Raw genomic sequence first — 11,108 nt, forward strand, 5'->3', positions numbered from 1 at the left:
AACCTCTGCACGCTTGATTGCAGGGCTTACCGTTTGCCATAAGTAAATAAATTAGGTATAATTTAATATTTGATTGTGAGATTTACTGCTCCATTCTTTACAGCTTCTCAGGTGGGTGCCCAGTAATTGAGCTAAATGAAGAGCCCCATTAATTCCCGGCAGCGTCGAGCGGCTGCGCCGGCTCAGGAAACCTTCCACCACCTCCAGCCTGATCCCAGTCCCCGGCAAGGAGGATGGGGAAGCCGCTTTTCCTGGCTGCGAGGGGCAATTACTGCACAGAGCCACGTGCACCCGCCTTGTCACAGGGCAGAGCAGAGTCCAGAGCCACCTCCCAGGGGCACAAAACCCCGGGGTGGTCTGAGGTCAACTGCTACGGACCAAAATTTAGCTTTGCTGTTACTTTTGGGACTCTTTCATTTTGAATAATGTCAGCTATTTTTTACAAGATAGGAAAGCTAAGCCAAGGACTTGAACTTGAAGCAGCATGACAATATATTTTAGAAGCTTCCCAGTGCAGAATCGTGCTGCATAACAGCGAAGGCCGGCTTACAGGCTGGTTTTAACCTCCTTTCTGTCTCCAGCTAGGCCTAACAGGTTTTGCTTACTACCAAATTTAAAATTTCATCCTTTTGTGTACTACTTTAGATCAAGTGCTCCTCTCAGTTCTCTAATCATGTTGCAATATTGTTCTCTGCAATCTGTTGTGTAATCGGCGTGTTTGAGTCCTTCCTCAGAGACAGCTCAATCACAGGCCTTCAAAGTCCCATCCCGTGGGAATTGTATTTGCAATGTGATCTCTTCCCACGCAGCTCCAGATAAAAGTCCGAAGGCATCAATGCCAGGGGAAAGCTAATAAAATAATTCCAATTTTGCACTTGTTTTGTCAGGGTTTGGTTAGTTCTGTTTATCGAGTCCCACGTGCTGTCCCTTGTCGCTTTATGCCATTTCTGAGTTTAACCTTGAGCCGCGGCTCTGGGGGAGGGATGGGGAGGGGCTGGGTGCCCCGTGCAGACACCTCTCGCTCGCCGGCCCTTCCCGTGTGGGGGCCCTGACGCCGTCCCCGTGCGACGGCCAACATCCACGGGCACGGGCGGTCCTCCCGCGCCGCTGCAACCCTCGTGGCTGAGCTGCTGCAGGCGTCCTTCTCCGGAACATCTCATTCCAGCTAAGCAAACGAAGGAAGGCAGTGCCCCTGCTCTGCTGCTGGCTGAGCTCTGAGTGAGCAAACCGCAATTATCTGTACCAGAGGAAAACATCAGTGCGCTGGCCTGGCCTTACACTTACATGTCCCTTCCACAGGCAAAGTCCCACTCACCTGGGTGGGATCTTGGGTTGAACATCAGCTGAGTACTGAGCTGAAGAGCACGCCAGCCCCTGGCCAGCGATCCCACATTTTTACATCATTTATAGGATTTATCATTCGCGCTGTTTACGTAAAGCGGGAGCGATACTCCACGCTGTGTGCGGAGGCCTTTGAGACCATCCTTGGGCTCCTCTGCCGCTGCCAGGGCAGCCCCGAGCCCCCCCACCGCCACGAGGAACCCACTGCCCCGGCACAAGACCCTCTCGGACCCCCAGGATCTCCACACCCACACGGGCACTAGTTTTCTCTTTCAATTGTTTTTTCAAGCTGCTGTAAACACGCAAACCAAACAGCCAGCAAGATAAAGCTTTCCCCCTCCACCAGAGATATTTCAAACTGAAAATACTTTTTGCATATGAACAGTGCATTTAAGTCAGAGTGTCCCAAGTCCCCTGCAGTCAACTTTGATCATGAAAAGGCCCCAGAAATAGCCGCCCCTAAATCCCATCGGCATTCCAGCCCCTTCAGCCTTCAGAGGAAACAGCTCTCTCTTCTGCTAGATCACTTCATGGGGTTTTGACCTTCCTTTGTTGCTCAAAAACTGATTTAGTGGGATAAGTCTTGGTTTGAAAACTAATTAACATTTTCCCCTGGATACTCCTGACGCAGCCCACGCAGCCTGCTGAGGGGGGGAAAGGCTGCGAGCATCTCCTGCCTTGCTGCTGAGGAAGTCACCCCGGGATAACCCCGAGAACCTCTGCGCCAGGCTCCCCACCGCTTCCCAGGGCCGCTGCGGGGACATTCTCATATTCTAAGAACAGACCACCCGCCCAAGCTGTGGGTGCTCTGCTGCTACAAGCCACGGTGCCAGCGCAGGCAACGGGCTGTTGGACACGAGGGCCACCGCTGTCCCGCTGTGTGCGCGTTTGGGTCCACCCCAGGTGGAAGCTCGGGTTTGCTGGACGTCCCCTCTGCTGCAGTTTGGGGGAACACCTGCAGCCCTACCTGCCTCTCACCCTCCTGTTTGAGTTTGTAATTTGTATTTTGGGCATGGGACCAAGCCTAAATCCAGGATCAGAGCCTGAGGATTTGAGGTTCCTTAGATAACAATTTCCAAATAATACTAATTCTAGATTTTATTCCTGGAGGATGGGTAGTCCCACATTTCTCCAGACTGCAGAAGGTCTCTGGAAGCAGAGCCAAGGGAGGCAGGTAATACTCTGTGTGCACAGACTCCCCGGGATCCTGGCGAGAGCATCCTCCGGAGCATCCCCGGCGGCGGGAGCTGGGGAGTGGGGCCAGAGGGGACCAGCTGGGCTGGGCGATGCTTTTCAGAGTGCGGCCGGTGTGAAGCCGCCTGCGTGGGCATCCTGAGTGCTGTGGGTGGGTATCTGAGGGCTCTCCCCTCTCTCCTGTTAAGCAGCATTATTTTCTAACAAAACCAGCCGTTTGGGCAAGCTGGAAACAGCCTTTTTACAGTTTGCGGTGGTGCCGCCCTCCGGTGGCTGGAGAACTGCTCGAGTTGGAATAAAAACAGCGAAGAACCTGATGTAACATAACCAAGTTGCTAAAACCTGCAGTTGCCCTCATTTGCTATCGGTCTGGCAACACTAAACACTTCATCTTAGCACCTGAAGCCGCAGCACTCAGCAGTGGTGTGAGGAAGAGGCTTGTAACAGAGGGGGCTTTTCTCCCCAGTCATCGTTCGGGTGTTTTAGCCCAGCAGCGTGATGCTGCTGCAGAGGGTGGAGATGGTGTTCAGAGGAAGGACGCGCTGGTGGGACACGGGCTGCTCTGCTGCCGACACACCTCACCATCCCGGGGGTCTCACTCGCTGCTTTTGTATCATCACTGCTGTGGAATTTATGCTCAAGTAGCAAAAGACCTGAATTTAAACGGTTCTGTATATGGCGTTTCTGCTGGTGAGCCCCGGGGTTTCAGCCTCGCCCACGGGTCCTGCCCCGTTCGTGCCCCCTGAATGGGAGGGATCCCAGTGACAGCACAACCCCCCCGAATGGGGGATCCCAGTGACAGCACAACCCCCCAGAATGGGGGATCCCAGTGACAGCACAACCCCCCCGAATGGGGGATCCCAGTGACAGCACAACCCCCCAGCCGAGCCCGTGGCGGCTGCTTGCTCACCCAGGAGGGGCCTGAGGACTGACCCGAGCACATACACAGCTCGCTTGCTGGGCAGGATGGAGGAAATATAGTTCATATCACATATATAAAGGAAAACCTGGAGACGAGCTGTACTGCCCTCGGGACTCGCGCCAGGGGTGCAGGCAGGGTGGGAACCTCAGCCGAATCCCTCCCCACATCAGCCCAGCTGCCTCACAAAGGCACCAGTGGCAGTTGCAGATGATGTTTGGAGAACAAGCCTTGTCCTCAGGAGGAAATCTCTGAGATATCTGTACTCAGGGCTGGAATAACAGTTTGCCTTTGGAGAGGAGCGGAAGCAGTTACTGTCGGTCCATTAAAGCCTCCTGCCGCGGAGCCCTTCACCTTGCGAGGTGGCAGACCCTGCCAGGCTCAGCACCAAGAGCGTAACTGGTCCACTGTGTCACAGGCCAGTAGCACTGGTGATCTCCAAGTTATGCTGGGCCAGATGACACCAGACTAAGGTGGGCACGACTAGCCTGGACACTCTTACTGGTCCCACTAACTCCCACCAAGGGTCACTGGCTCTGTAATTTCATACATGCCAAAAGGTTTCCAGGACAGGGGGATTTGGGATAAATGTTTCATCCCAGTGACATACCAACTTCCACAACACATTCTGGGTTTCCTACTTGTGCTATGGCAACAGCAAACGAACACATTTTTGTAGGGTGTTTCATACAATAACCCTTTGCTGAAGCAACTCAAGTTGCTGGAGAGGCCGGGGATGCCGCAGCAAAAGCGTCACAGCCAGTGGCCCAGCGAGGGGCAGCAGCCCCCACAGCTACAGACACGGGCTTTGGAATAACGCGCGGCCACATCAGATGTTTGCAAAGAAGCCGGCAAGATGCAGGTGCAAACGCTGCTGCTGCACCCTGGACGTGGATCCACGGCCACGGCCCCGCTGAGGCAGCTTTTGGCTGTGGACCAGCGCTGCCAGTGGCGAAGGGCAGAGCTGTCGGCCTCAGCCCCGGCGATTCGAGGGAGTTACTCGAGTCCCCTCTGTGGACACGTGCCCCATCGAAAAGGGATTTCAGGCAGAAGGAACAGTTTGCAGGGACATTATCTCAGCTTGTTGCTGTTACCTTCAGTGCTAGCAGCGCGTTTACACTCACCCGAGCGGTGTGTTTCTTTGTGTGTTCTCACACTACCTTCAATTTTTCCACTTTGAGAAACAACTTCTGCCAGAACAGCCAGCACAGGGCTGGGGAGCCAAACGTACGCCTGTGAGCTACCACAGCTCTCGGTATGAGCCCAGGACAGCAGTCACCAGCTAACGGCCCCGGGAGCCCCCCAGCCCCCAATAGCCACCAGCATCGCCCCCAATAGCCGCCAGCATCACGGGCTGCAGCCCCCCCCGGGCCAGCTGTAGCCCTGGTTGGTCTTTAAAAGTGACACCCAAGCTTTTATTAATTTCTTCTCCTCCTTTCCCTGATCAACCCCACTTTCTCCCACCCCCATCTCCTCCCTAGGGTGCACGCCGTGGCCGCCCCAGGGACCGGCAGCGAGCGGCCGTACAGACCGCTGCAGGGTTCAGCTAAAGGCCCCCTCGTGGGAAACGTGTCCTCGGGGTGTGGGGGTCTCCCAGCCGGGACCGGTGCTGCAGCACTTTCTGGGGACTGGTGCCACACCAGCATCCTGCTGCCAGGGCTGCTGGCGCGCTGCAGCGAGAGCTGCTGGGAACAGCAAAAATGATGCCGCCGCTCCCCAGGGACGTGCGTGTTCTATGAGCGTTATAAATTGCAAGGCACCCATGTTGCATCAGACAAATCCTGCACAGACTCAGAATTAAAAAGGACCCTTGATCCACTTAAAGGGACATGTCAAAGCCTTCCTTAATTGTGATAAATCCCATTCTTTCATCTGAGAAGGTGACATTTCATGGCAAATAAGTCCAAGAAATTGAGTGGAACAAGGAAGAGCTTCCTGTTTTGTAAGTGATTTCCTATAATGAACAAAGCTCAGCGTGAAACAGTAGGCTGCATGTCTGGCGCTCAGGTTTTTTTGTTTTTTGTTGATCCCAGGCAGGCAGATGGAATTCATCATGAGAAGCTAATCAGGGACACCGAGACCTAGTTGCATTTACAGGGAGAAAATCTCAGTTTGGGGAGTCATTAGAAACCTGCCTCTCATAAACACACTGCTTTCAAGTTTACAGACCATTTCCCAGACAAACCATTCTGCTCGGGCCTGGCAGCAAAGACCGAGAGGAGAGCGATGGGAATTGTGCACAAGGGTCAATTAACCTGGGTCTGTCCCTTCGCCCAGAGTAAAGAGGAGCTTCATCAGCCCGGCCCTGAGGGGCGCGTGACCCGGGGAGAAGGCCAGCGAGCACTCAGGTAACTTCGCCTTTAAACCGCCCGGCACTGTTCCCCCCAGCACAGACACTTCCCCCAGGCTCCTTCACTTTGGAGGTCAGGCTGAAAGTCCCTTTTGTCCCCTAGAGAAGGGAAGAAGCCCTGGAAGGCTCCAGGACCCCACAGACACCCAGCAAACCACCAGCCAAAGCGGCCACACCAGGGCTCTGAGCTCTGCCCAGAGGGACCAAAGCAACCCCGGATTTTAGGGACAGAGAAGAGCGGGACCCCCCTCCAGAGCCACCCTCACCTCTTTGCCTCCTCCAAGACTTTGACAAACCTTCCACTGCTCCAGCGTCCCCCTTACAGCTGCCGAAGCCTCACGACGCTGGTCCAGCCTCTCCCAGCCCCTCGTCCTGCCGGAGCCCGCGCGGGCACAGCGGTGCTGGGGCTGCAGCACACGGGCGTTTGCAGGGGGGGTGTCCCCTCCCCACAGCCGTGCATCCCTGGGAGAGCTGGGCCCTGGGGAAAGGCCTGGGAGGGAAGGAGGAACACCTGCCTAAAAGAGAGCGGGTGCCACAAGTATTGCCTTTTATTCTGTCTGCAGGCTGCATTCTGGCAGCCGGTGATTTTCATACATTTGTATTTACTGTGACCTGATAAATAGATTTCTGGGCAAGGTCTGATGTGCCCAAGGAGCCTGTGGCATGAGCAGAGCTGGGCTGGTGGGTGTCTCCATCCCCTGAGCTGTTCCCTGTCACTACCTGCACAGAGCTGGCATTAATGCCCCCCCCATACACGTGAACACTTGAACCACACTGAGAACCAAACGCAGAAGGGAAAACGATTTGCCGAAAAAGCCCACTTGTTTCACCGCTTGGACAAGAGATTCCAAATCAGCCTGGGCAGGGCCTCGTCCCAGCACTGCTCCCGCGGGATGCGCCGCAGGAGCACGGCGCCGGGAGGAGCAGCCGCCTTGGAGGAGCCTTTGGGGAGCTCTGGTAGGGGAATCGCAGACAGGAAAGTGCTGAGCCAGCTGGGAACAAGCTGTTCGCCTGCCCTCGGGTCTCCCTCCCAGCAGGATTTTAATTCCAGATCAAACTGCCAAAGAAAGGAGCTCCTTAATCAGCAAAGCTGGGAGGAAGGCAGCTCCCGTTCCGGCATGCGGCCGCCCCTCTCCCCGGCCACCGCCCTTCCTTCCCCTGCGACGCCCGTGGCCAGACTTACGCCAACCGCGCAAAAACCCTCCCCGCGTCCTCCCAGGGGCCGGCACACACCGAATCGTCAGGTGCTGCTGCAGCTCCTGGTCCTCCCTTTTTTCCCTGGGAAAAGGTGCTGCTCTGGTGAAGCACTGAACGTCCCATCAGAGCTGCGAATTTCCCTGGTTTATGCTCCTCCAGGAGACTCATTCTTGGTGGTTTATCAAACCGAGCGCATTTCCAGATAGAAGCAAACAAGCTTCCCCAGTTACGCTTTACCACTTGTCTGACGTTTTCATTATCCCTGATGCAGTTCCTATCAAATATTGTCTTGTACCAAGAGCCATTTCTGTCAAATTAAGTTAAAAGGAAGTAGTGGAAAACTAAAAGCTCCACATCTAATCCTACCACCTGGAAAATCAGCAGAGAAATATAATTTTGCAGTCTTTCAAATTAAATCAGATTCTGGCCTCTCTGCTGATGAGTTAATCCAATGCTGAGTGGAATAGCTCCGCTCAACCATGACTCGGTTTAGGCATGTTCAATTCACAGCAAAGCGGTTCCAGTTCAGAGACATTGCTTTTAATTTTATTCTCACCCTATTTCTTTTAATTTTATAATTTGCCTCAACCATTCCCCAATAAGGAGCTATCAGCAGGAGGGGGGCTTTAATTGTAGAGCTGCTCGTGCTGCTACAAAGAGTGGTGGCCGGGGGCCGCAGGCGGGTCAGGACGTCTGGGTGTGTTTTGGGTGGCCTCTCCCCTCCTGGGTGCTGCGGCACCTTTTGACCATCTGCCCCCAGCTGGACTAGGTGGGTTTAAGGCTGAACTGGGATTGCACCCTAGTGAGAACTGCTGAAAGAAAGAAACCATGAAGGAAACATTCGGTGCACCAACATCCCTCCTCCCAATTAAATTTTAAACATCTTCCTCCCCCCAAAAAAATCAGAAAAAAATCCACAAAAAATTAAAAGTCATTCTAAGAAAAATAAAAGTAAAATCTTCACTCAGTACAGACTTAGTGGGTAGGACTCAGGAAAATTAGAAAAGCTTGAGCCCTTCAGGGGTTGGTTTTGTTCTCAGTGACAGTGAAAATTAGACCCTTTATTGTTCTTCCTGCAAAAAAGTGGGTGTGGTCACAAACCATCCCTCAGCATCCCGGTGCCTTGGTACAAATAACTCACCACGCAGGGAGCCAGACCCGAGCTCTTGCTCTGTCTCATGAGCGGGTTTTTTTTGTGGTTTGCCCCAAAGCCTGAATTTAAGAACATTTCAGACATGTACTAGTATGAAAGGCTTATCATTTCATCTTTTTTACATTATTTTACAAAACAGTTGCCTCTTGCAGCACATGTCCATCAGGCTTGTCCCAGACTATCACAACGGCTGGTAGCCGCAGGAGCTCAGCGTTTACCAAGGACAGGCCTTATGGTGGCCGGGGCCAGGCGCTGTGGACCGGCAGAGCCTGGGGCTGGGATGTCGGTTCCCTCCGCAGGAATGACGAGAGAGAGACCAGAGCTGCTCCCGGAGACCAGAGCTGCTCCCCTGAGGCCGCATGGGCACCCCACAGCCCCTCCTCACACAAACGTCCCCAGTGTTCCTGCTGGGCTCCCGGGTGGCTGCTCTTCCCCGTGCTGGCAATATCCATGAGCAGTCACTGCCACCCTTTGTGATGTTTTGTATAAAATTGACCTGCACATGATTTTGTGTCTCTTTATTCTCCTTTAAACGTGTGAAGTACAACCAGAAATCTCTCTTATGCTTTACTTTTTTTTTTTTTTTTTTTTTTTTTTTCCCTTCTCAATTGCTTTTCATACGAGAAGTCCAGAATGTCACGTCTGATCTTCCCTGGTTTTCCTACAGGTCTTTTGGGAAATCTTAGACCACTTGCTTCAGAAGCAGCAAAAATAATTGAAAGTGTGAAGGTGTTGAATAGTTAGCCAGGGCTTCCTCTCCCTGCAGCGTTATTCTTTGAAGTTAGAGCAGCTGCTGACGGGGGTCTGTCCGTGGGGCCGCTGCTGCCCCCCAGGCCAGGCAGCCCCAGCACCGCCCGGGGAGACGATGGAGCGAACCTCACCCCCCTCTGTCAGGTCCCCTTTGCATGTACTCCTATAACAGATCAAAAAGGGCAAATAGCTGCAATTTTCTCCGAGCCAGAACGCTCTCTCCAGTTACCTTTTGCAGTTTACTTAAGTCGTTGTGGACTGGAATTAAGTAATTATGGATTCACCCCTCCTGAATCTCGCTTTCTCTGTAGAGAACTAACAAAGGTGGCTGCAGAAAACCTGCCTGGGATTGCTGAGGTTTCTGTGTGAGCCTTTTCAAGTTTCAAATTTAACAAGTTTAAGGATCACAAAGTGCTGGTTCTTATCTTTGCTGTTTTGCCACGTCTGCTGGAACACCTGCACCAGCTGAGACTGCGAAAGGCTGTTCTGAGATTTGGGAAAAGGATCAGCAGCCTTGGAGCATCCCGTGGGACGCTGCCACGGCGGCTCGGGGCCGGCTCTCCCACACCGCTCGTGCTCTGGCACGGAGCACGCTGCACGGGCTGAGCTTTAAAGTGGGGGCTCAGGAGGGCTCCTCCAAGCCAGGCTCAACAGACCGGCCTCGGCAGGAGAGCCCAGGGCGAAGAGCCCCGGGACGCATCCAGGTGTCCCTGCAGAGGGCCCCGGCACGTCTCCGGTGCTGTCTGGGCACACAGAAGATGCTCCCGCCCTCCCCACGGTTTCAGGGGAGAGAGGCCTGAGCGAGCCCAACCGGGCAAACCTGCGCGGGCCATCGCACCCCGGCCCGGCGCGACCCGCCAGGTCGTGTCTGCTCTCAGCATCTTCTCCCCCAGCGGGGCTGCCAGGGCTCTGCCTGGGGCTGCTGACCTCTGCAGGAAGCAAGGCAAGACTGCAAAGATGTTATTAACGACAAGAGCTATTTTTATAGAAAAGCAGAAATGAGGTCATGTCTTCAAATAAAAACAAACAAACAAAAAAAAAAAAAAAAAAACCAAAAAAACCCCACCACACAACAAAACAAACCAGCAAGGGTAATCATGAGCAAGGTGGTTCGTTCTGAGAAGCTTTTCTGGTATCAAGAGAAATGATCTGAGCACAATATGGTGTTTTAGTTTGGTTTCTGGTTTTTTTTTCTCCTAATTTACAATGTGTTTTAGCATCTATACAAAATATCCCTCAGGCTGCCAATGGCAACAGGACCCAGAGTGGTGATTTAACGTGAGAGAACACATTCTCTTTCACCACTTATCCAAACTCTCCCCTTTGCGCTGCGATGTCATTAAACCACTTTAAGCCAGGCCCAAAGGCTGGTTCTGCATTCTGCGCCTCCTCGGGCGGCGGTGGAGGAGTTGTCCCTCTGCCACAGACTGATGCTCTCATCAAGTGGCACCCACCTGCTCCCTGCAAATTCCCCTGGCACAGGCAGAGTCCCTGTCCCCCCTAGGCGCTGGCTGTGAGCCCCCCCGACAGTCCTGCCGGGAGGAGGAGGAGGAGGAAGAGGAAGACATCTCCCCTGGGAAACATCCCCTGCGGCTCCCAAAAACATTTTGCTTATGAGGACTGTGACAGTCACCAAGTCAAGCTGCACATGTCAGCAAGGACCTACAAATACCCCCCGAGTGGACACACGCTGCTATTCCAGAGCACTAACAACCCGTCATCATAACGAATCTAAAGGAAAGGCTGAGGAGAAAGCAGGCAATAATTTCTGCCAAAGATCGCAGCTGTAAGAGCACAATGGGAAGGGAGCTGCTGGGGCAGCAGCCTGACGCGAATGAATCACGACAGGAGGGGAAGGAGAGTCTGAAAGCTGCTCCCTTGACCTAAGTGTCGCTTTTTTTCATGTGCAGGGAAAACAGTTTGCACTGCCGCTCCTCCTGCAATCACCAAGATGCTCCAGAAGAAGACGGATAATTTATTACTCCTCTCCGGGCTGGCGGTGACGATCTGAGGCGCTGCGGAATTTCTCCAGACCCGATATGGAATCAATCACCTGGAAATCCACCCAAAATACTCCCCCCCAACCCCCAGAAATACTTCCCCCTGCATTACTCCCACCCCTAAATACTTCCCCCAGAACAGTCCCCCCTGAAATACTCCCCCGAAACACTTCCCCCAAAATACTCCCCTGAACCCCCCCCCCC

Source organism: Athene cunicularia (assembly GCF_003259725.1).
Source record: "Athene cunicularia isolate RWA chromosome 22 unlocalized genomic scaffold, athCun1 chr22_part1, whole genome shotgun sequence".
Lineage (NCBI taxonomy): Eukaryota > Metazoa > Chordata > Aves > Strigiformes > Strigidae > Athene > Athene cunicularia.